At 33.6% G+C, this 27,627-nt stretch overlaps 1 protein-coding gene and 1 pseudogene across 1 annotated transcript in view; one reads left to right on the forward strand and one right to left on the reverse strand.

Annotated features, from left to right (window-relative positions):
- The window catches only part of ENTREP2 (endosomal transmembrane epsin interactor 2), a 597,828-nt gene that overhangs the window by 490,378 nt on the left and 79,823 nt on the right, over window positions 1–27,627 (reverse strand). The window lies entirely within an intron of this gene.
- Window positions 12,074–26,952, forward strand: LOC127552291 (LYR motif-containing protein 1-like; annotated as a pseudogene).

Raw genomic sequence — 27,627 nt, forward strand, 5'->3', positions numbered from 1 at the left:
TGACCCAGAGGCAGTTTTAATATTTGTTACCCAAATACAGTAGCCTAGCAAAGGTGGGGAAAAGTTATGATCAAAATGGTCACAGGATAATGATTTTTTTTTGCCACAATTCAGAAACATTATTAAGACCATAGAAAAACTGTGGTTTCTGTTAGTAGAGAAAGTAGATACATTGATGAGATAATGAATCTTCAATAAAATGAAATATTATTTATTTATTTCAATCATGTCAACTCTAGGTGACCCCATATAGGGTTTCATTGGCAAAAAATATTAAAGTAGTTTGCCATTTCCTTCTCCAAATCATTTTATATATGAGGAAATTGAAGAAACCAAGGTTAAGTGACTTGCCAAAGTCACACAGCTAGTGTCTAAGGCCAAATTAGAACTCAAGAAGATGAGTGTTCCTGACTCTAAGTTTGGCCTTCTCTCTACTGTGCCACTTAATTGCCCAGTGAAGTAGTAGGAATGGAAGGAGGAGGAGAAAAAGAAATAGAGGGGAAGGAGAGGAGAAGGAAGAAGAAGAGGAAAAGAAGGAGGAAGAACAGGAGAAGAAAGAAAAAGAGGAATAAGAGGAAAAGAGAAAGAGGAGGAAGAGGAGGAAAAAAGATGAAGAAGGAAGAAGGGAATGTGTGTGGAGAAGAAGGGAATGTGTGTGGAGGAGAAGGGGAGGTGTGTGAGGAGAAGGAGAGGAAGGAGGAGAAGAAAAAGAGAAGGAGGAGGAGGAAGAAAAAGAAAAGGAGGGGTAGGAAGAGAAGGAAGAGGAGGGAGAGGAAGAAAGAGGGAATGAGGAGAAGGGAAGGAGGAGGAGGATGAAAAAGAGGAGAAAGGGTAGTAGGAAGGGGAGGGGGAGAGGGAAAGGAAGGGAAGAAGAGAAGGAAAAAGAAGAGGAGGGCAAGAGAGAGGAAGAGGAGGAAAGGAAGGAAGGAGAGGAAGAAGAGGAAGAAAAGTAGAGGGAAGGGAGAAGGGGAGAGGAGAAGTAAAGGGGGAAAAAGGAAGAGAAAGAGAAGGAAAAGAAGGAGGAGAAGGGAGGAAGGAAGGGGGGAGCAAGAAAGGGGGAAGAGGAAGAATAGAGGGGAATAAGGAGGAGGAGGAAGAAGGGAAAGAGGAGAGGGAGAAAAAGAGGAGAAGGGGGAAGAGAAGAGGGAAAGGAAGAGGATGAAGAGAAGAAGAGGGAAGAGAAGAGAGGAAGGAACAAGAGGAGAGGAAAGAGGAAGAAGAGTAGGGAGAGAGGGGGAAGAAGGGAAGGAGGAGAAGGAGGAGGGAGAGAGAAGGTAGAAGGAGGAGTAGCAATTAAATATAAAGAACTATAGTTCAGGAGAGAGGTAAAGTTGATTTTGAAGTAATCTGCATGGAGATGATAGTTGAATTCATCAGAGCTGATAAGGTCCTCAAGAGAGAAATCCTAACACTAGAAGAGTTCAAGCAAAGGTTGGATGGCCATTTGTTAAGTAATACACAATATATTCTTATTCAAATGTGGGGTGGAATAAATCATCAGTGAGTTCATATAATTGCAGATTATGAATTGTAAAGGAATTTAGAGGTCATTGAACCCCTGACTTTACATATGAAGAAACTGAAGAAAAAGAAAAAAAAAAAGTTTTACTGAACATCAGAAAGGTGGAGACAAAGATCAGTTGTGAACCATTTCCTTCAATCTAATACTCTTTCCTCTACATTACTGAACCTCAGGCTGGTCTTATTTGTTTTTTTGTTTTTGTTTTTGTTTTTATGACTGAACCTATGATGCTGGGACTTTACTACACTAGAAGATGAGTAAACTATGAAGAGATCATATCTGAAGACCTAGCATCCATAGACAGACTTTCTACCAGCAGATGGCAATGTGGTAAGCATCACTAATAATAGTTCTACTTGATAAAATATTAATCAGCAAAAAAGTACTAAAGTGGGTTTTGCTAAAATTGCTTACACTCCCAGAGATAGAAAATATATAATAGGATCTCTTTTAAATTAAACTTTCCTGAAATTCTGTGACATTAGGGAATGCTAATTTCGGGGCTCTTTACCAAGGAGAACTTTTCATTTTCAGAATACTTTGTTGCAGATTTATTTTGTTTAATAAAATTTCCTTTTGTTACTAAAATAAAATACAGTCCTCTGAAGACAGGTGCTTCAAAGTGATGAGGTTTGGCTCCCCTAGATTCCTGGTCAGGGAACCAAATGATGAGATTAATGGCAGGTTTGGGGTTCAGGGAACCAAATGAAGAGGTTCAGAGTTCCCTAGATTCCCCTAGGATTGGGTGCAGGGCAAGGAGTTGTGGGAACCCCTTCTGGTGGTACAGGAGTCCTTTGTAAAGGAATTTATGAACCCAAAAAGCTAGACTGGTAAAAGAAATTTATAATTGGCATTGGGAAGTCAGCCTTTGCTATGCATGAACAGAAAGACTGAATTCCTTGGTGACAAAGTCCCGACCGAGAAGTAAAGTTTCTAACAGAGAAATCCCGCAGAGAGGTATAAAGTCTTGTTAGGGAAATAGATGAGAGAGATAAAGAGGAGATAATGCTGAAAGAGAATATCATTTCAGTGGGCAGAGGGTTACTACTCTGCCAGATGGAGAGAGGTTCCTTAGCATGGCATGTTAGGTCCTCTGCAAGGACTGAGCCCCAAATTGTCTCACTTTATAATAGAAGCCTAGACTAGCAGTTCTTGATGGGGGGAGGGGAGAGGTGCAGTTTGAGGTGGTATCAGAAGAGAAAATTTGAATGAGTGTCTCTGGGCTAATTTCCAATTCAATAGGGTTGGAATCTCCACCTAGATAACAGAATGAAAACCACTTTATCTTGATTCTCTGGGGTGGGTCTCTCAAGGGAGAGCTTAGTGTTCTCCCCCAAAGAGAACAGAGAAAGAGAAAGAGAGTTTTGGGGCTCCCCTCATTGAAATCATATTCAAGCTTTATGAAGACTACCAATCCAACTAGGGTAGTCTCTTTTGTCTCTTTTTTCTTTTTAGTTCTCTATTTTTAGATATGCAGTCTAAAAATTCATGTTTGTCACACAAGTAGTTGTTATATACAAGGGAATTTCTCTTATTGCTCACATTTAGAGAGGGGCCCATCCATATTATGGCTGGATAGATACTTTGTTCAACCTATCTTTCTACATAAAGTCTTTCACAAATTCTGTCTCCTATAAAGAGAAATCAAATTTCTCTTTATAGTAAATTATTCTGTGACTAACAAAGGAAAACAGTGAATAAGAATAGGGAAAGCATAAAAAGAATGTCCTTAAGCATCAATAAAAGGGAAATCAATCCAGTAGTTAATTTACAATGCTCAATTAACCTTCCCACAACATAAAAATACATATTCAAAATGCAGATAGACATAAAAATTGATACTGCAAGATGGAATAGAATTTTAGAGAACTGGATTTGAATCCGCCACTCTTTAGTAATTAAACATGTAGAGACAAATTAACAATTTTTTGATGGAGTAGATAGACACTGCAGTGAAGAGAATACTGGACTTAGAATAAAAAAGAATCATCTTCATGAGTTTAGATTTGGCTTCAGATACTTACTAGTTATATAACCTTGGGCAATTTACTCAACCCTCTTTACCTCAATTCCTCACCTGTAGAATGAAATGGAGAAGGAAATGGCAAATCAATTCAGTATCTTTGCCAAGAAAACCAAAAAGAGTCACAAAGAGTAGGACACAACTGAAAACAACTAAACACATATCAGGCACCATACTAAACAGTGGGGATACAAAGAAAGGTAAAAACAGTCCCTGCTCTCAAGGCATTCAAAATCTAATGGGAAATGTAGCATGAAACAAATGTCTTTTATTACTCTATTGTCTTATCATGATGTAGGGTTGACCCTGGATTTACCTGGATAGGTCAATAAAGCACAAACCCTCATAAGCACCTACCATCTAGAGAGCTGCAAGTGCCAAAGATATGCATTTCTGTAGATGTTATAACTGGACATAAAACAGTATCAATCAAATAATAGAGAGAGTATAGGTAGTGGACCTCTGATTTCATTGTTACAGAGAATTCCCATTATAGGAAGCTTTCTACCAATACAAATGAGGACCTTAGCTGTAACCTACAATCTTGGAAAGACTCCCAGAGTCCTATAGGATTATGATCTGTCCAAGGTGCCATAGCCAATATGTTTGATGTAGAAATGAAACCTGTCTTCCTAGTTTTGAAGACAGCTCTCTAGCCATTATATCACACTGCTTCAATATCAATGAAAGCTTGAAAGTTTCAGATCTCGGACTTCTGGGGGCGGAGCCAAGATGGCGGAGAAGGCACACCTGACTTTCTAAGCTCCTCTCATTCCCCTCAAAACCAACTATTTAATTCAGCCTCAAAAATAGCTCTTCACTGATTAAATTCATGAAGATTAGAAGCACTATAACTTACCAGCCCAAGTCAATCTGGAAGATCATCAGGAAAGATTTGTCCTAAGGGGCCAGGAACAGACTAGCACAGGCAGTGAGAGACTAGTGTCCTGAGCAGACCGGGGGCAGGGGTGATCTCTGTGGCTAGAGAAGGTATAGAGACAACTCTGCTATAGGCTAACTGCTCTGCCTTGATTACAAAGCAGTAAACTGGCAGAGAAAATAAAGCCTAAAACAGAGGGTACTCTAAAAAACACCAGAACATAACAAGATCTGGCTGTAACCACTCAAACCCAGAAGTGACTCAAGCAGACTGTAACGCAGCCCTGCAGCCACATCATGCAGTTTGGGGCTTTTGCAGGGCAATTACTAATCTGCACGGCAGGGGGGGCACAACTGGGCAGCCTCTAATTGGCACAGTGGGGAGCTCAGCCTGGGACAATAGAACTTCCCCAGCAGACTGTGCTTCCAGGGCAGACACTTCTGGTCCCTGCAAATCCACTCACTGTTCAACTGCTAATGCCCACAGCCCCAGGGCAGGCTTTGCCTTGGGATAGTGAAACTCTCACTGCTCAGCATCTAGCCCCAGGGCAGTTGTTATCTCACATAGTGGAGGGTTCTTTGCAGGGCACTTTCCCAGGTTGGCCCTGCAGGCCTGAGTTACTCCCAGGTGGGGAACTCTTTCCCAGAGCATTCCAGTACCTCACTGCCTTTTGTAGCTGGCTGGCAGGACAGCTACCGGTCCATACACCTTTCACTGCTCTGCAGAGGAAGCTGGTAACCTCCTGGCTCTGAAGGCAGACCCCACAGGCTTTAACAAAATGAGTAAAAAAATCAAAAGAACGATTGATAGTTTCTATACAGAAAGAAAACAGCTTTTCAATACTGAAGAGACTAATAGCAGACAGTCTCCAGACAATTGTTGGTCTCCAATACAAAAGGCTCTCCTAGAAGAGACTATTAAAAACCTTAAAAGAGAACTAGAAGAAAAATGGGGAAAGGAAAGAGAAGCTATGCAAGAGAGCAACAACTTCCTAAAATGTGAATTCGAAAAGGTAAAAAACTCCCAAGAAGTGCAGGGAAACAGAATTTGTGAATTGGAAAAAGAAAATAACTCACTAAAAAAAAAAAAAAAAAAAAAAAATTAGTGAAATGGAAAAAAATTCCATAGATCAAAACAACTCAATTGGACATATACAAAAAGAAGTAAAAAAAAAGCTAATGATGAAAATAACTCACTAAAAATCAGAACTGAACAAATAGAAATGACTGATTCATTGAGACATCAAGGATCAGTCAAGCAAAACCAAAAAAATGAAAGATTGGGAAAAAATGTTAAATATTTATTTGGAAAAACAATAGACGTGGAAAATAGATCTAGGAGAGATAACCTGAGGATCACTGGACTACCTGAAAATTATGATGAAAAAAGAGCCTAGATACTATCTTACAGGAAATCATCAAAGAGAACTGCCCAGAAGTAATAGAACCAGAAGGTAAAATAGGCGTTGAAAGAATTCATCGAACACCTTCTGAAAAAGACCCTAAAATAAAGACTCCAAGGAATATTGTGGCCAAACTTCAGCATTTTTAGACTGAAGAATAAATTTTACAAGCAGCCAGGAAAAAATAGTTCAAATACCAAGATGCCACAATAACGGTCACGCAAGATCTGGATGCCTCAACATTAAAGGATCAAAGGGCTAGGAATCAGATATTCCGAAAGGCAAAAGAGCTTGGAATGCAGCCAAGAATAAACTATCCAGCTAAGCTGAGTATTTTTTTCCATGGAAGAAGATGGACATTTAATGAAACAGAGGAATTCCATTTATTTCTAAGGAAAAAACCAGACTTAAACAAAAAATTTGATGTCCAACAACAGGACTCAAGAGAAGTAGAAAAAGGTAAAAGGAACTCTTGAGAACTGTATTTCTGTTGTAGATATACATAAAAACCATATGTATAATTTGATTTTACTGATATAACATAAAAAAGGGAAGTAGAAATGGAAAGGGGATAGTGTCAGAAAAAGGGAAAGGGGGAAATAAAAAGAGGGAAACTACATGCAACGACGAGGCAAAGGAAACCTCTCATATCTGAGGGAACTTAGAGAGGGGGAGGAACATTGTGTGAATCCTACTCTCATCAGAGTTGGCTCAAAGAGGAAATATTGACATATTTGTTTTACAGAGATTCTTCTCGCACTTCATTAAAAAGTGGGAGAGGAAAAGGAAAAAGGAAAAAGAGTAATAAGGGAAGGGTACAAGAAAGGGGAAGGGATTCAAAAAGAATAGGGAGGGATACTAAAGAGGGAGAGCTGTGCGACACAAGTAGGACCAATAAGTTTAATACTAGGGAAGAAGGAAAGGAGGGCAAGAAAAAGAAAAGTATAATCTGGGGAATATTAGGATGGCAGGAAATACAGAATTAGTAATTTTAATCATAAATGTGAATGGGATGAACTCTCCCATAAAGAGGAGGCAGATAGCAGGACTGGATCAAAAGTCAGAACCCTACAATATGTTGTTTACAGGAAACACATTTAAAACAGGGAGATACATACAGAGGAAAGGTAAAAGGCTGGAGCAGAATCTATTATGCTTCAGATGAAGTCAGAAAGGCAGAGGTAGCCATCCTTATCTCAGATCAAGCAAAAGCAAAAATTGATCTAATTAAAAGAGATAAGAAAGGAAACTATATCTTGCTAAAGGGTACTATAGACAATGAAGCAATATCAGTATTAAACATATATGCACCAAGTGGTATAGCATCTAACTTCCTAAAGGAGAAGTTAAGAGAGTTGCGAGAAGAAATAGACAGCAAAACTATAATAGTGGGAGATCTCAATTTTGCACTCTCAGATTTAGATAAATAAAATCACAAAACAAATAAGAAAGAAATTAAAGAGGTAAATAGAATATTAGAAAAATTAGATATGATAAATCTCTGGAGAATACTTAATGGTGACAGTAAGGAGTATACTTTCTTCTCAGCAGTTCATGGAGCCTACACAAAAATTGACCATATATTAGGACATAAAGACCTCAAAATTAAATGCAGGAAGGCAGAAATAGTAAATGCTTTCTTTTCAGATCACAATGCAATAAAAACTACATTCAACAAAAAGTTAGGTGTAAATAGACCAAAAAGTAATTGGAAACTAAATAATCTCATCTTAAAGAATGATTGGGTGAAACAGCAAATTAGAGACACAATTAATAATTTCATTCAAGATAATGACAACAGTGAGACATCATATCAAAATTTATGGGATGCAGCCAAAGCGGTAATATGGGAAATTTTATATCCTTAGAGGCTTACTTGAATAAAATACAGAAAGAGAAGATCAATGAATTGGACCTTCAACTTAAAAAGCTAAAAAAAAGACCAAATTAAAAACTCTCAATCAATTATTAAACTTGAAATTCTAAAATTAAAAGGAGAAATTAATAATATAGAAAGTAAAAAACTATTGAACTAATAAATAAAATTAAGAGTTGGTTTTATGAAAAAACCAATAAAATTGATAAACCTTTGGTAAATCTGATTAGAAAAAGGAGAGAGGGAAATCAAATTAGTAGTCTTAAAAATGAAAAGGGAGAACTTTCCACCAATGAAGAGGAAATTAAAGAAATAATAAGGGGTTACTTTCCCCAACTTTATGCCAATAAATTTGATAACCTAAGCAAAATGGATGACTACCTCCAAAAAATATAGGCTTCCCAGATTATCAGAGGAGGAAGTAAATTGCTTAAATAGTCCCATTTCAGAAAAAGAAATAGAACAAGCTATTAATCAACTCCCTTAAAAAAAAATCCCTGGGACCAGATGGATTTACATGTGAATTCTACCAAACATTCAAAGAACAATTAGCCCCAATACTTTATAAACTATTTGAAAAAATAGGGAATGAAGGAGTCCTACCAAATTCCTTTTACGACACAGACATGATACTGATATCTAAACCAGGTAGGTTGAAAACAGAGAAAGAAAATTATAGACCAATCTCCCTAATGAATATTGATGCTAAAATCTTAAATAAGATATTAGCAAAAAGACTACAGAAAATCATCCCCAGGATAATACACCACGATCAAGTAGGATTTATACCAGGAATGCAGGGCTGGTTCAATATTAGGAAAACTATCAGTATAATTGGCCATATTAATAATCAAAGTAACAAAAACTATATAATCATCTTAATAGATGCAGAAAAAGCATTTGATAAAAACCAACATCCATTCCTATTAAAAACTCTTGAGAGCATAGGAATAAATGGACTTTTCCTTAAAATAATCAGTAGCATCTATTTAAAACCAGCAGTAAGCATCATATGTAATGGGGACAAATGGCAACCATTCCCAATAAGATCAGGAGTGAAACAAGGTTGCCCACTATCACTGTTGCTATTTAATATTGTATTAGAAATGCTAGCTTTGGCAATAAGAGTTGAGAAAGAGATTAAAGGAATAAGAATAGGCAATGGGGAAACCAAATTATCACTCTTTGCTGATGATATGATGGTATACTTAGAGAACTCCAGAGACTCTACTAAAAAGTTATTAGAAATAATCCACACCTTCAGCAAATTTGCAGGATACAAAATAAACCCACATAAGTCATCAGCATTCTTATATATCACTAACAAAACCCAACAGTTAGAGTTACAAAGAGAAATTCCATTTAAAGTAACTACTGATTGTATAAAATATTTAGGAATCTATCTGCCAAGGGAAAATCAGAAACTTTATGAGCAAAACTACAAAACACTTTCCACATAAATTAAGTCTGATCTAACCAACTGGAAAAATATTAAATGCTCTTGGATTGGGTGAGCAAATATAATAAAGATGACAATACTACCTAAACTAATCTATTTATTTAGCGCTATACCAATCAGACTCCCAAAAAACTATTTTGATGACCTAGAAAAAATAACTACAAAGTTCATATGGAAAAACAAAAGGTCAAGAATTTCAAGGGAATTAATGAAAAAAAAAATCAAATGAAGGTGGCCTTGTTGTACCAGATCTAAAATTATATTATAAAGCAGCAGTTACTAAAACCATCTGGTATTGGCTAAGAAATAGACTTGTTGATCAATGGAATAGGTTAGGTTCAAAGGACAAAACAGCCAATAACTTTAATAATCTAGTGTTTGACAAACTCAAAGACCCCAGTTTTTGGGATAAGAACGCATTATTTGACAAAAATTGCTGGGAAAATTGGAAATTAGTATGGCAGAAACTAGGCATTGACCCACACTTAACACCATACACCAAGATAAGGTCAAAATGGGTTCATGACCTAGGCATAAAGAATGAGATTATAAATAAATTGGAAGAGCATAGGATAGTTTACCTCTCAGACCTGTGGAAAAAGGAGGAATTTATGACCAAAGAAGAATTAGAGATCACTATTGACCACAAAATAGGAAATTTTGATTATATCAAATTGAAAAGTTTTTGTACAAACAAAATAAATGCAGACAAGATTAGAAGGGAAACAATAAACTGGGAAAACACTTTTACAGTCAAAGGTTCTGATAAAGGCTTCATTTCCAAAATATAGAGAGAATTTACTCTAATTTATAAGAAATTAAGCCATTCTCCAATTGATAAATAGTCAAAGGATATGAACAGACAATTCTCAGACGAAGAAATTAAAGCTATTTATAGCTATATGAAAATATGCTCCAAATCATTATTAATCAGAGAAATGCAAATTAAGACAACTCTGTGATACCACTACACACCTGTCAGAGTGGCTAGAATGACTGGGAAAGAAAATGCGGAATGTTGGAGGGGATGTGGGAAAATAAGGACACTGATACATTGTTGGTGGAATTGTGAACACATCCACCCATTCTGGAGAGCAATTTGGAACTATGCTCAAAAAGTTATCAAACTGTGCATACCCTTTGATCCAGCAGTGCTACTACTGGGCTTATACCCCAAAGAGATACTAAAGAAGGGAAAGGGACCTGTATGTGCCAAAATTTTTGTGGCAGCCCTGTCTGTAGTAGCTAGAAGCTGGAAAATGAATGGATGCCCATCAATTGGAAAAAGGTTGAGTAAATTGTGGTATATGAATGTTATGGAATATATTGTTCTGTAAGAAATGACCAGCAGGATGAATACAGAGAGGACTGGCGAGACTTACATGAACTGATGCTAAAGTGAAATGAGCAGAACCAGGAGATCATTATAGACCTCAACAATGATACTGTTTGTGGATGTATTCTGATGGAAGTGGATCTCTTCGATAAAGAGAGCTAATTCAGTTTCAATTGATCAAGGATGGACAGAAGCAACTGCACCCAAAAAAAGAACACTGGGAAATGAATATAAACTGCTTGCATTTTTGTTTTGTTTTTCTTCCCGGGTTATTTATACCTTCTGAATCCAATTCTCCCTGTGCAACAAGAGAACTGTTCGGTTCTGGACACATATATTGTATCTAGGATATACTGTAACCTATTTAACATGTAAAGGACTGCTTGCCATCTGGGGGAGGGGGTAGAGGGGAAAAATTAGAACAGAAGTGAGTGTAAGGGATAATGCTGTAAAAAATTACCCTGGCATGGATTCTGTTAATAAAAAGTTATTTAAAAAAAAAAGAAAGAAAATTTCAGATCTCTTCACAATTTCATTATTTTAAACCAATTTTACATTGCAAGATCCCTTTGAAATTTAAATGTATTTCTTGCATCAATAATGTACACCTTTTTATAAAATCTAAACACTGATCACAATCCTCAACCAAAAATTCATTTGAGTCTTTAATTTAACCTGACATTAAACTACTCTGAGAGAAAAATTTCCAAAGAAATTTCCTTCCCTATAGAAGCTTATAATATTACAGAAACAGTACTTATAAGTATAACATATACAAGATGAGTAGATTAAGTTCATTTAAAATGGAAAGAAAATACTGGTACAACAAGGAGGTCAATGCATTCTAGGGATAGGAAATATAAATAATCATATTCTAAGTTATATTACTTAATACTAGAAAAGTACTTACCATTAGAATTATTTTAAAATTAGTTTCATTTAAGCAGTGATTGAATTCATGTGTTTCTTATAATATACAAGAAGATAAAATTTCAAGCTGGAAAAATGTTAAGGATCAACTAGTCTAAGCCCCTCCTTATAAAGAAAAAGGCTGAGTAAGATTTGAAGCAATCCTTCAAAAAAAAAGTATTTAAACATTTACTATGTGCAAGACTCACCTTGTGTTAATGACTAGAGATATAAAAAAGGTTTTTAAAAATGGTCAGTACCCTCAAGGAGCTCATATTCTAATGGAGAAAGACAACATGTATTTTGTCTAGATGCATACAAGAAGTGTGTACATATATGCATATATGTGTATAAAGGGAATAGATAGATAATAGATAAGATTGTTTTTTTATTATACGAACTTTGCTTTGCATCAGTTCACTTAAGTCTGCCTGGGTTTTTCTGAAACCATTTATGTATATGTGTTAATGGAAACAGAGGTCACAACTAACATTTTTTAATATTATTATTTTTTTAATTTTACAAATATAGAAAAAGATATAATTGTAGATGGAAAATTATATACATACACACACTAGGGGGAAAGTAATCTCAGATTAGAAGGCATGAGCAATGAAAGATCAGGAAAGCATTCCTGAAGAAGATGGAATATGATGAGCTGAAAAAATGGCAAAGCCATGTAAACCAAGAAGCAGAGGTAAGAAAATAAAACACTTCAGGCATGGAGGACAGTCAGGTCAAAGGCACAAAGATATTAAGTGGCATTTATTAGGAACAGCAATACAGCCAGTGAAGCTGTATCACAGAGTGATTGAAGAATACATGTTTTACTAAAAATGGGAGGAAGAGCTTGATGAAGAGCTCTAAATGCCAGCTAGGTGACATTATATTTAATACTGGAGATCATGAGCAGCTACTGAAGTTCATTAAGTAGGAGTAGTGATATGCTTTGACCTGTTTTAGAAAAACCATTTTCACAGCCTAATGTTGGATGTAATGGAATGAGGAAAAAAAGACAGGAAGACCAGGTGAAAGGCAATTACAATGGAATAGGAGAGAGGTCATACAGATCTGAGTTATGATAACATAGGAGTAAAAAGAAAAGGATGTATACTAGAAATATTGAAAAGGTAGAGACAAGAAGAAGTGGCAAGAAACTGGATATATAAAGTAAGTGAAAGTGAAGTATAACACCAAAATTGTGAGTCTGAGTGACTTAGAGAACAGCAGAGCTCTTGATAGCAGTAGAGAAGTTAAGAACAGGGAAAGGTTTAGGAAGGGAGATGGGAAGGGAAAGGAGAAAGAGATAATGAATTGTTTGGGATATGTTAAATTTGAAACATCTACATACACCCAGTTCAAGATGTCCAAAAAATAATTGGTGTTATTAGACTTCCACCAGAAAAAGGTTAACGCTAGATACATCAATCTAAGAATTATCTCTACAGAAAGGATCATTGAACCTAAGAGCTGATAAATTACCAAAAGGAGTAATATATAGGGGAAAAGGAAAGGGCACTCAGGACAACTTAAAGAGAACAGACATAGTTAGTGAGAGTGACAGGGAAAAAAAAATTAGCAAAGAAACAGAAAAGCAGTCAGACACCTATGAAGAAACATAATATAATCTGAAAATGCAATGTAATAACATATATGATATCAAATATAAATGATTTAGTGATATAATTACATCCTTAAATTTTACTTACCTCTATCAAGACCATGAAATTACATTAAATTCTATATTTAAGCATAAACCACACTAAGAGATCAAAGACTGAACAAGAAGTCATATGCCTTTTGCAAAAGATCTCCCTACAGAGAACCAGCCATTAATCTTGATTTTCTTATGTTGGTAGGTCAGAAAAACTAAGCTGTTAGAAAACAAAACACTTGGCATTATTATGGTAGCCTAGTATTCAATTAGTGTTAGCAAAAAATCTATTTTTATAAGGTTAAAAAAACCAATAATGCAAAAAATGTTAGTTGTCACCTCATTGCCATAAACACAAACATATGGTTTCAGGAAAACCTAAGAAGACCTATATGAACTGATATAACATAAAGTGAGAAGAAACAGGAAAACAATTTACATGCTAACAGCAATAATAATCATGTAATAATCAGCTGTGAAAGACTTAGTAAATGATCAACATAATGATTTCACAATGATTCAAAAAGATTCAGAATGAAAAATTCTATTCATATTCATTTCCAGAATGAGAATCAATAGACTCAGAGTACAGATTGGAGCATTTTTTCCTTGTTTTTTTTTTAATATGAGTATTACAGAAATTTGTGATGCCTGGTTTTTATATATATATATATATATATATATGTATGTATATACATATATATAATTGATTTTACATTTCTTGTCTTCTCAATGCATAGAGGAGTAAAAGGCAGTTTTGACCTGAAAGTTTACTAAAATTGAATTTAAAAAAATAAACACACACATAAACCTTAGGTTTGGTTGGGTTGAGTTATTTCTTAAATAATTAATAATTAATAATTTTCTTTTATTTCTATTCTAGTGTCAATCTCTTTCCTAAGGTATGGTGATGAAAATAATCCTTAGGGTTTGAGGGTATTTCTAAACTTATCTATAACTCAATCTATCTTTGCAGCATAGGGCTTGACCAGGATTTTTTAAGTGCTCTATGAGTCTGCAATATAAAATTTCACTCCATTCCATTTAAATTATAATTCATCTTCTAAGAGAGCATAGTATAATTTTTAAATTTTTATAATTTTTAAAAATCGGGGCAACTAGGTGGCAGTGGATAGAGCACCAACCCCAAAGTCAGGAGGACCTGCATTCAAATGTGGCCTCAGACACTTAAAACTTCCTGGATGTGTGATCCTGGGCAAGTCACTTAACCCCTTGCCTCAGTCCCCCCAAATAATAATAATAATAATAATTTAAAATTTTCCATATCATCCTTTTTAAAGTCCAGGAACAGATATAATTATTTTTATGTGGATATGTCAACAAAATTGTTTTGCAGGTTAAATTTCATTTATCGTTCTACAACATAGAAAAATGTATTTAAAATGTGTAGTACTTAATAACCCAACAGGGACTAGACTAATGCCTATAAGAATAAAAAATACAATGCAAATACATGAATATGGTTCTATTTATTGTCCTATAACTTTGAGGAGTTTTATCCTCTGCTGTCAGCAAAACAAATTTCAGGCACTGATATTAAAATTTTTAAAAAGCAAAACTTGATCTCAAAAATTTTAAAATATATTTGTAGCGACAAATAAACCCGAGAGTTTCTTGATTTATAATTATTATAGAATTATATCATCCAATCATATAATTATCAATATATAAAAATCATCTAATTTAGAGTTTTTGAACTGAAAAAAATCATTCAAAAATATTTATACAATTCCTCCCTTTTAAAGATAAGGAAATTGAAGTTCTGAAACACAATGTGACCTGTCTGAGGTCAAAGAAATTGGGACTTCCAAAACAGTGCTGTTTCCATTATATTAGACAAGGGAGCATGCCAGAAAATATAAGGTGTGACATTTTAACAATTCTGCAAACTCAAATATTATACTCTCTTAAGTTAGCAATATAAGGAAAATAGATTTTAGCTCAAAAAATGTTGACAATAAATGTGTGAACAGAAATCTAATTAATGAATTTGCAAACTGATCCATAACACTAACATATATGCATAGACATTTAATAACATATGGAGAACTTTTGTAGCAAAATTACAGATTCAGATTTGACTTCAATAAAAAAAATTATTCAACACTAAGTTCAAAGTCATCTTGCCAAACTGTGACCTAACTTAGCAGAGTTAATAAATAAATTAAAACATCACTTTCCATTTATGACTGATCAAAATCAGAAGCTAAATCCATATAGTTTCTTGGGAGTTCTATTTGCAATTTTCACTGAAAACTACTTTGATTACTAATATCTTGTTACACTGTTTTACCACATATATTTTTAAGACAAAAATTCTACCAAATTCCACTTAACTTTGTTAAATACATAGGAATACAAAATAACTTCATGACCCCTCTTTTCAAAAAGTTTATAATCAAGATGAAGAGAAAAAGAAATTATCATTACTTTAGAAAAAAATAATTTATAATATTCATCCTTCCATGATTTAAAATAGTTATCTTCTTTTAATTTCTTATCCAACTTAAGTTTTCTATCCTTTCTTTTAAGAAATCTGTGTCACATTTCATTTTTCCCACTCCAATATACCTGTAGGTCTCATTTCATTTTCTTCTATCTGTTTACTGCTAAAACTTTTATACATGTAGCTCTCAAAACTATGTATGTATATATATATGCATATATATATACATTCTCAAAGAAATTTCTTCCATTTTTCTCAACATTCTTTGAAAATTCGCCCCTTCTCATTTGTCAATGAGATTTTTCTATTCAAATCTTTATTTTGGTAGGCTGTAGGCAATTTCTGTCTTATCTACAAGTTTGAGAAATAAAAATGGAATCATTTTTAATCCAATACTTTAAGTTTCCTGAATTAACCTCTTGACCTTTCTTATAAATCACAAAATGAGAAAATCTAGCAAAAAAAGAGGGGACCTTCTCTATTTATGACTTCTGCAGTAAAGACATAAAACAGTCTTTTGCATATTAGAACACAATTATCATGTCCCTGCCCCAAATCTTTTTTTCAGGTTAAATACCCCGAGTTGTTTTTTTTTTTTTAATAATTTTCATGTCCATAATCTCTAATCCTTTCACTCTTGTTACTCTCCTCTGGATAGTAACAATTTGTCAACTGTTTGTTTGCCAACATCCTTCCTAAAATGTGATGTCTCAAGCTGAATATGCTATATTTGACATAACTAGGATCCCATCACTTCATTCTAATCACTATGCCCCCATTAACATAGGTCTAAGATTACATCAACTTTTTTGTCATTATATATATATATATATATATATACACATATATATACACATACATACATACACACACACACATATATATATATAATTATTGACATTCTGAGTTTGCAATCCAATAAAATCCCCTACTTTTTTCCATTTTAAATTTATTTTTAAAAGGACTGTCACTTTCTAGTGTCTTTTCCCATCTGCACCCCTATAGATATAACATTCCTCTGTAATTAATAAATGTAAAACAAATTGACACATTTTCCACATCTCAAAATATATCATAATTAATCCACCACCTCTCTGCTGAATGGAAGAAGGCATATTTTACTACCATTCTGAATTCAAGATTGGATGCTGCATTGAGTGGTATTCTGAGGTCTTTCAATGCTATTTTCCTTTGCATATTGTGGCCATGGCAAAAACAGGTCTTGTTCAATTTACTTCACTCTTCATGAGTTCATAAATTTTCTCACATTTCTATGAATTCTTCATGTTTGCCTTCTTCATAATACAATAATATTCTAGTACATTCACATATCACAATTTTCTCAATCATTTCCTAATCTCCAGCTTCTTAAACTGTGGTTTGCAATCCCATATGGGATCTCATAACTGAATTGGGGGTCACAGAATTATGATTTATGAGGAAATGTTTGATTTGCATCCCTAGTTTATGTACCTATATACTCAGGGTCACTTAAAATTTCTCAGGTGAAAAGTGATCTCGAGTTGAAAATATTTAAGAAACTTTGCCTAAATTCATGAGCAACTAACTATTCTCTTCCCAGTTCTTTGCTATTACTACTGCCAAAAAATGATATAAATATTTTCATATACATGGGACTTGTTTCTTTATTTTTATACTGGTTCAAGTATCAGCCTAGTAATGGTATTATTCATTAAAAGGTAAGTACATTTTAATGAGGTGGGTTTTTTTAACTCTTAATTCTAAATTGGAATAATTAACAGTTCTACCAGCAGTGCCTTAGTATATATCACATTCCTTTTAACATTTATCAGGTTCACTTTTTGTCATTTTTGTCAATCTAATGGATGTGAAAGTAAAAGTGAAGTATTTTGATTTGCTCTGATGTTTTTAATAGGAATGAACATATTTTGCTCCATCTATACATAGAGAATTAATTTTTAAATAAAGTACAGAAATTCATATTTATCCTTTTAAGACTAGAACAGATGACTTTTAAAGGTCTCTCCCAGCTATAAGATTCTATATTTCTATGAATTAATTATAGAACTAAATTCTATTCATAAATTTATAATTTTAATAGTTTATTAATCACACATCATGGTCATCTAATCAAAAATTAAATTAGAGGGAATATTGCTAGTAATTTTCTCTTTTAAACACTGTTTTTCACTTACTTTCTAAACCAAACTTTTTTCTACCATTTGAGTAAAATGTGTTTTTTTGTAAATTTTATTATTTATTTTAAAATTAAATAAAAAACAAGAAAAAATATTGACATGTATGAAGCAAAATGTAAGAAAAGATTCAATAAAAAAAGTTTTCATTTCATGAAAACCTATATAATAAATACTATATATTAATTTCAAAGTTGTCCAGCTTTTCTTTGCTTCCTTTTAGGCTTTTTTTTTCTTTTTAGCACTTTTTAACTTCATTTTTCCCCTTCCTTCCCTTATTTCCACACTTCTACGCTAAAGAAAGCTATAATTTAGTGTGGACATATACACATATAGATATCTATATAAAAATGTACATATATTTACTCATATACATATGTCATACTATGCTTAGTTCCACTTGTCTGTTTCTCTGAAGGTAGATAATATCTTCATAAGTATAAATCTACCCATGTTTTTCTAAATCAATCAGTTCACTATTTCCTACACCACAGTAAGATTCCAACCCAATCATATTCTATCTGAGGGGAAACTTCTTTTCCCTCAAATTTTCTGCATTCCTCCTACTCTTGGCTGTCTAAGTTAAATATGAAAGTTTTGATGTGAAATAATCAAAATAAGCCATTTTATAGTTCAACAATGCTCTCACCTTGCAATATATTTTAAGGTCTGATACCACTGAATCAACTTTTTTTTACACCCTGGTTTCTGAAGTCCCTAAACTTTTGTTCTTTCATATAAACTTTATTTCTAACCCAGTAAGATAAATTTAGTAATGTAACAGGACAATGAATAAATATATTAAATAGGTAAAAGTCTTTTTTATTATATTGCTTTTATGTACCCATGAACAATAAGCATTACTTCAATTATTTAGATCTGACTTTAATTTTACAAAAATATTTTATGTTTATATTCATATAGTTCCTGTGTCTGTTTTGAAAAGTATACTTTCAGGTATTTTATATTGTCTGGTTATGTTAAATGGTCTAAAAAAATATTAAATAATATTATTGATATATAATATCATAACGCAGTTTCCCTATTTTTTTCTTTTGATTAAATATATTTAACTTTAACTTCATCTGAAATTATGATTATTATACCTGTTTTTTATCTAATAAATTCTATTTCTGATTAGTATGTGTGTGTATTTTTCATTTTTATATGTTTCCTGCAAACAACATACTGTTGAATTCAATTTTTTAATCTACTATCAGTTTCCATTTTATAGGTGAATTCATCCCATTCATATTCTAAGTTATAATTATTTGTGTATTTTCTTCTTTCCTATATTTCTTCACTATCCTTCTCATCTTATTCCTATCCCTCCTCATTCCTCTACTTTATTTCTACCCATTATCTTGACCTCCTATTCCTTAACTTACCCCAACCCTCCAAGAGTCTTTCCCTTATCCTTTATCCCTCACCTTCTCCCTTTACCCTCTTATTTCTTTTAGAATTCCCATTGAGAGTAAGGTTTCAGCACTACCCACTGTCCCCCCACTAGCATCTTCTGTATCAAATTTTCCTTTATGCCTCATTTTTATGAGGTAATTACTCCTTTTGAATATCTCCCTACACAATTTTATGTTTTTTGAACCACATCACCATACATAGGCCAAACCTTTTCTTCAAACTAACCTAATAATGACATTCATAAAAGTACTATTACTCTTTTCACATATAAAAAGTAAACAATTTGACCTCATTGATTCCCTTATAATTGGTCTTTAATGTTTACATTGTATTTCTCCTGAATGTTATATGTTGATTTTCCTTTAAGAGAGGCTTCACAAATACTTCATTGAATGTTCTTTTTTCCCATTCAGAATTATAATTAACTTTTCTGGGTAAATTAAATTGGTGATAACCCCAGATCTTTTCTCTTTGAAAAATCATAACCCAATACCTATTATCTTTCAACAAAGTAAGTGTAGGTCTTCTATAATCCCTATTGTAGCTCTATGATATTTAAATTGTTTTTTACTTGTTGCTTCCAATGTTTAACATGGGGAACTTTGAAACTTAGCTGTGATATTCCTTTAAGTTTTGCTACTGGAATCTCTTTCACGTTGTGATCAGAGCACTGTTTCTATTTCTGCTTTGTCTTCTTGCTCTAGAATTTCAGAGTAATTTTCCTTGGTAATTTCTTACAATACTGTATCAAGATTCTCTTTTTTAATCATAATTATCAGGTAGTCTGACTATTCTTATATTATTTCTCCTCTATTCTCCATATTTGACTCAATTTTATACATATTTTAGAAAAGAGGTTTTTTTCAAAGATATTTGCTGCAAAAATTGAAAGAAAAAACTGTTGTCTGGCTCTTTTTTTACTCTCTAAAAAGTATGGACCTCATCCCTGCATATGCTATTGTGGCACAAATCTATGGGTTGCATTGCTTCTTCTTACTCTGCCATTTTTGCATATATACCAGCAGTTGGAACTTAAACATCACCATATGAAGTAGTTTGAAGGACTGCTGAATTAGCATTTCAAATGTCACTTTGGCTTTGCACTGGCCAAGCAATTCTCTGGAGATCCATGTTTTCTGCCAAACCATCCTCTTGCTTATGATCTCCATCTTCAGTGCAGAAACTCCTGCAGTTCCATTATAGCCAAGAGACCCAAGATCTTCAACCTCTCAAGCTCAAGAGGCTGCTTTCAAGGTTAGAAGTTTCATTATTTATGCTTAGGTACGAAATAAAAAGCAGAAAAGATGTTTGCATCCCAGGCTAAAGCTCAGCTCCCCTCTGCTGAGCCTTGACTTTAGCAGTCATATTCCCATAGCTGCCATGTTGGTGAACTAGAAGAAGTGGTGCTCCTCTGCCCTACAAACTTATTGGCAATATAGCAAAGTTCTTGCCATACAAAACAGGCAAAGGAAAGAACAGACAAAAAAGCTGTCCACATATCTTAATTGACACTATCCGACCCTCTTATTACTATCATGGAGGAGAAGGAGGACCAAGAGAAAATACAGTGTCTTCTATATCATATCAAAATATCAAACCCTTTTAACATTGTCTCATTTCCCTGAAATGGCTAGAGTATAGCCTCACAACTCCATGAGATGTTCCAAAAGTGGAGCAAACAGAAGTATGTGTTTTTTATCACTTCATTTCATTTTTTAAAAAAAGAACTTGTTTTTACATTCTCATTTCCAATGATTCCTGTAAGAATTTCCTCCTCAGATGAAAAGGAAATAAAATATTTAGCTTTCTTAGGTTAATGTATTCAACAGTTTTATTCTTCTTATTTTATGATTCTGATGTTTATGGAAAAATATTTTTATATCTGAGTAAAAATAGAAAGGAACTGTTTTATTTTAAATTACTAAAAAATGGATACATAGTTATTACTATGACAGTATAAATGTCTTTATTTAAAGAGTAAAAACATATTCAAAAAAATTCAATGTGTGGATTCAATAAGAGAACTGTTGAGAATACTCAGTTCAATTCCAATTGCAATCAGTAGGTTTAATTCATTATCACACAATATAAGGTTTAAAGGAGATTACCTCTATGCTGATGAACATATGTGTGCACATCCAAGCCTAGTGTCCCCCTCAGCTACAATCTAATCATCTATTAGACATTTCAAATTAGACATCCTATCATAAGAGCATCTCAAACTCAACATGCCAAATAACTAAACTCATTACTTTTCCTCCCTCCCCCAAACCTTCCCTCTTCTTAAATTCCCTATTTCTGTCAAAGGCAACAATATTCTTTTTGTTGCCCATGTTCATAAAGTCATCATTGCTCTAAATTCCTCTTTCTCATAAAACATTATCCAAAGCATTATCATGTCTTGCTGTTTCTTTCTCCACGACTTCTCTTGCATCCAAGCCCTACTATCCATTCTTCCCACATCTACTATAACCCTTAAACCCTCAGTCAGACCCTCATCACATTTCATTTAAATCACTGAAATAGCCTCCTAACTACTCTCCCTATCCTAAAACTTTTGACAGTCTAGTCTACACTATATACTACTAATATTGTACTAACAATATACTAAGATATAACTACTAATCTGGTTAAAATATAAGTTTTTCTGTTTAGCTTTTAAAGTTCTTCACAACAATATCCCAAACTATTTTTCTAGATAAACTGGCCATTAATTCCATTCCAAGCACTTCAATCAAACAGGTCTTCCCTCCTTTTTAACACAACACTCCACCCCTCTCTGTGTGTTTTTACACTGCCCATCCCACATATATATAATATGTATTTCCTCCTTACCTCTATCTCATAAAACCTCTCTTTAGGAAAGTCTTTAAGATGAAACTCATGTACCATCTACATGAAATCTTTCCTAATCCCTAGAATGCTAATGTTCTCCCTTCACAAAATACCTGATATTTATTTGTATATATTCACTTTATTTTTATATATTTATATTTATTTATATATTTGTGTCTCTCCCCCACCCTTACCATTAAAACATGAACTCCTAGTAAGTAGAGATGCTTTCTTCATTGCTTGTACAAATAAACCTAGCACCTATCACAGTACCTGGCACATAGTAGGTGCTTAAGAAAATGCTAGTTGACTAACTGATAACATATACCTAAATGAAATGTTAAAAGAAGTTTCATTATTTTCACTATGCACATTTTATTTCAGTGAAAATTCCTCCATAGTTTTAAAAGCACTTTGACATCCTTTATGGTCATTAAATCATAGGATTTAGAGCTAGAAGAGCTCTCAGAGATTATTTAGTCTAAGTAAATATTTCATTGATAGAAAGTGCTGATGGGGGAGGGAGAAATTTACTTAGACCTCTGTAGCACATCCTTTTAACTAATGAATTGAAACTCACATTCCCATATCACTATTTCTAAATAGGAACTGGCCTCTAGCACTCAAACTAAATTCATGCTCCTTTCTGGCAAGCCTATATCCAACACCATCTGTTATAGTGGCCTTATGCTTACTTATATGATAGTAAGCCACTTTTAAATGGGCACCAAAACCCAAAAATAAAATGAATTTTTAAAATAACCTATAAAATTGATTAATTTCTTCTGCTACCTCCTCTTTTGAAGGCACGACAAACCCATTTTCAAATAAAACTCCAGCACTTCACTTACAAATTATGACTAGTAACTGAGGAGAAATCTTTGAGGAGGTCAAAATAATGTCTTCACCACCACTGTAGAATTGTTTTCCAGCCAAAGTAGATGAGGAATTTTTAAATTTAAAAAGATACTATTAAGTAGTTTACCCATAGTCACAAACTAGTAGTTATCAGGGCAAGATCTAAATTAAGATCTTCTAGAACATCTTCTATGTTAGCCTTCTATCCACCACAACACAATGCTTCTTGTTTACATTCACATGATTGACAAATGCAGCAACATTAAGAGAGAAAATAAGCAAATATTTATTAAGAAGAGAGGTGGTGTAAGCTAAGGAAAGTATGCAATTACAAATACAAATATTAAAATCATGGTCCTAAGGGATAGTAGGGGGAAGCAATGTGAAGGATTAAAAGAAAAAGTAATACATAAAATACATCAGAGATGCAAAAAAGTAAAAAAAAAATCTTTAAATATTGCTGTGAAGAGTTTGGGAGAAAGATTTAATTACCAACTGGGATGACCAGGAATACTTGATCAAAGTGCTTTTATAAAGTGATTATAATATGCCATATTTTCTACTAAGTACAGAAAGACAAAAAGGCCAGGGAAGAGAAGGAATCTACTTGCCCTCAGGAAGTTTATAATTCATTATGAAAAAATAATAATATGTACACATATGGATAAATACTGAGATAAACACAAGAAAATTTCAGGAGGGAGATATTAGTATATTAAAGAATCAAGAAATGATTCACAAAAGAAGCAATATTTGGATCTGAGGACTGAAGGAAGTTGTGGTTTTCTAAGACACAGAGATAAGAAAAAAAGAAATTCATAGTAAGCATAGAGCACACACTATACAGATAGATAAATGTAGAAGATGTAATGTCATGTATGAGAAACTATAAGGAGATCAGTTTGGATGGAACATAGAGTACATCAATGGGAATAATGTATGATAAGTGAAAAAAAAAAGTTGATGTGGCCAGATTTGAGGGCAACCAAGTTGCAAAGTAATCAGAAACATCTGGGTTCAAATCCAGCCTCAAAGACTTATTAGCTCTGTAACCCTGAGCAAGCCACTTAGCCCTATTTGCTTTAGTTTCCTCATCTATAAAATGAACTGAAAAAAGAAATGGCAACCTAATCCAGTATCTTTGCCTAGAAAATCTCATGTGGGATCATGAAGAGTCAGAACAATTGAAATGACTGAACAACAGCAGCCAGATTATGAAGGTTTTTAAATGTGGAGGCACTTCATGAAGGAAATGGCATTTAAGTATGCTTTCAAAGCATGGATAGGAATTCAATAGGTAAAGCAGGGCAGATAAACTAAATTAGATATGAGAAAGCCCACGAGCAAAGATTTAGAGATGGGTAAACCATCAAATAAAATTCATATTCTGAAACTTTTCTAATCTGCTTAAATTTAGATTTCTGCCTTTGAAAGATAAATATACATTTAAATTTTCTCAAATTAAATTTAAAGCATTTGAGGCCAGCTGCATAAACATAATAAAATAAGAGACATAAAACAAAGAATTAAGGGGAAGATCAGTCACTCCAGGTGGCTCTACCTAGAGAATTTTTCTCACATTTCTTTTTCCCTCCTTTCATTTGAGTACAAGAATCTGAATTTTGGGGTGGGGAAACAGCAGTGAAAGTGTTGCTCCTCAGATGTTACTAAAAGGGTACAATGTAGCGACTGGAAATTAAGAAAGGAAATATAAGAACTTTGTAATTCTAAATCCCGGTGGTGGTGGTGGTTAATCATTCTCTGAGGACCAAAACGACACTGCTCTTAGAGTTGAGTTGCAGTGTTTCTGATTGTGGCTGATCAGACCAATATGAGCTCGAAATGCTTTGCCACAGGTCAAACACAAATAGTCCCATTTGTGATGGTTTCTCTACAGAGCCGTTGTGCTGACCTAATTGTTGCCTGTGAAACTTGGACAGTATACCAGTGCCATGCCAAGAAATTGAATCGCTTACATTTGAATTGTCTTGGGAAGATTCTGAAGATCACCTGGCAGGATAAAATACCAGACACAGAGGTCCTTTCGAGAACTAAACTGAATGAATGAATAAATGAATAATGAATAGTGAATGCAGGATTTGAAAGATTTAAAGCCAATAGGAACTACTTAGCTGAATAGCTGCACTGTAGTTTTAGACTTTGGTCCCTGGAATGAGGATTCTCCTTCTGGAGAGAATAAGCCCATCATCACCACAGTTCTGAGGACTGAGTTTCCTTATAAGAAAGAAAAATAATTTTCTTTGGTCCAATAACTGGATGCATAGGAACCCCATTTATCTAAATGGCTTTACAATTTCTCAGTTCAAAGGTAAAGATTGCAGTGCCTTCTCTGGAAGATATAATACTACAACCACAGACTCAAATTAAAGTTAAAAGCAGAGAAAATTTCCTCATACATCTGCCTAGCAGAGCACCATCAAGCAGGAGCAGCATGAGACTATGAACAATATTTTTCAGTGACTGTAAATCACCCAAAACCAACAAGAAGCAAACCCAACAAGAACCACTCAATGACATTACAAGAATACACTGGTGGCTCCACTGTGTTAGAAGTATGAACTGTCCTTCAAGTATGTTCTGAGCACATATGTACATCCCCTCTATATGTGTGGCCCAGGCACCTGTTCTCTCATATCTTACTCTATACATGTACTCTAGTCCAATGTGATCCATACACACACACACACATACACACATACATATATATATATATATATATATATACACACGTGTTCTGTATGCCTACTTTTCCCAATGATAGTATGTGTTATTTGTGTAGAGCATGACCTATTTTTAGGCAAAAACTAGTCTATTTTTTGTGTTATTAGCTTTGAATTAATTGTATCTTCAAGCTACCTACCAATAAAAATATCAACTGATTTACAAAGTTAAAAGAATGACTTCCAATATAGAAGGTTGCAATGAAACCACTAGAAAAATAATTGTTTGCCTAAGTAAAAACTTTCAAAGACAAATGGTCATACATACTGTAGATTTGCTGTTTTGGACAACATATACAAAAGATAAAAATTTTGCCAAAACCTATTTTAATGTTATTATTTGAGTGTCTGCATTTTAGAATAATAAAATTACTCTAACAAATTCATTTAGTTATTTTGTGATTATGTATGTTTTTCATGTATTTAATATAAAGATCTTATTAAAAATCATATTCATTGTAAAGTACTTTAAGTACTATATAGCACTTTATATGGAGAATACAAATAACACTTACTTTCATATAAGCATGCTAATTTTAAAGAAACTTAACAGAAGACAAATATATTAACAATACCAGCTTTATATTTTACATTATAACCATATTCAAATCACTCATTTATTTACTTTTTGTATCCTATAACTAATCAGTTATAAAGTATGTTGTATTACATAAATTCACACAAAACCATTCATTTTAACCTTCATAATTTAAGGGAATTAGTTTTTACTTTAATTTTTATTAGTTCATTCCTTTTCTTGCAGGATAGTCAAATAAATACAGTGTAAGCCTCCAACAGCTAATAACTAAATCTGTCTCCTTTCCTCCACCTTGAGTAACCTAATTTATCATGAAATGGATCAATATAACATAACTACTGGCAGACAGAAATTGAGCTGGATATTCCTGTTAGCTGTTTGCAAAAGTACTCTTGTAATCAGCTCTACCAGGTTCCCAACACTCTCTCCTCTCAATCCCCAGCACTGGGGGAATTAGGAGTGGGGGAGGAGGGATAGGCCTGATGGAAATGGTATAACAATAGCAATAACTACAAGAAGTTCTCAACTTGTACCATAGAATTTTCAGGCTTTCAAGGAGATGGCATGCGTCATCAGAGCAGATGGAGGACACCTTCAGAGAAAAGTACTATATTATAAATGAAACTGGAATGTTGTCCCAGAAAAACAAAAAATCTTACAGATTCAAGACTAATTTAAACAATGTATAGATGAATACATAGTAAGAATTGAAATAGGATTTTATTATTAGATCCCTCCAATTAACCTGCCTCTGATGGCTCTCACTCCCTTACAAAGTTGTGGACTTCAAAACCAAGAGAAACTAAGGAAACTTCCTAAATCGTTATATCTCAAGTCTTATAATGAAGTGTCTTAATCCAGGAAATAGGTTCTCTGTATGAACTGTAAGCCATAAAAAGACTGAGCACGAACTAGATAATGAATCTTTTCTCTTTTATTTAAATCTAGTCAGAGATAGGAAGGACAAAGAATATAGTCTTTGCTATAATTTCTCTTAAACACTAGAAGATCTAGATTCTTAGTCTTGTAATAATAATTTATATGTCCTTGAATTTAGCAATATTGTTGTTACTAGATAAAAATATGCTAACTCTCAAAAATCATTTCTAGTCATGATCCTAATAAAATCTTAGATAAAAGTCTGAACATAGTAAGAATTGGGTTTAAGTTTAAATTTTAAAATTAAAAATTTTGTGGGAAAAAAAGCTGCAGAGTGGAGACAGCAGTATCTATTAACGGCATCTCTTGGAAGTTCTTAAAATTACTACTATAATCAAACACTAGCCTGAGACTTTTAAGTCCTTATTTTATGGTTAAATTATGGATATATATTTAAAATAAGACCTTTTATGTTTCAGGTGTTCTACTGATATATACTTTTTGGGGGTTGTCTTGATACAAAGATTTTTTTTCATTAATATTCAAGTATCCTAATTTCTCCTTTGCCACACTAGCAGAGTTCATTATATATATTCTAATCCCATCACCCCCTTAATTGCTAGAGAAGATGTCATAATTTCTTAGGAAATTT

The sequence above is a fragment of the Antechinus flavipes genome, chromosome 2 (genome assembly GCF_016432865.1).
Source record: "Antechinus flavipes isolate AdamAnt ecotype Samford, QLD, Australia chromosome 2, AdamAnt_v2, whole genome shotgun sequence".
Taxonomy (NCBI): domain Eukaryota; kingdom Metazoa; phylum Chordata; class Mammalia; order Dasyuromorphia; family Dasyuridae; genus Antechinus; species Antechinus flavipes.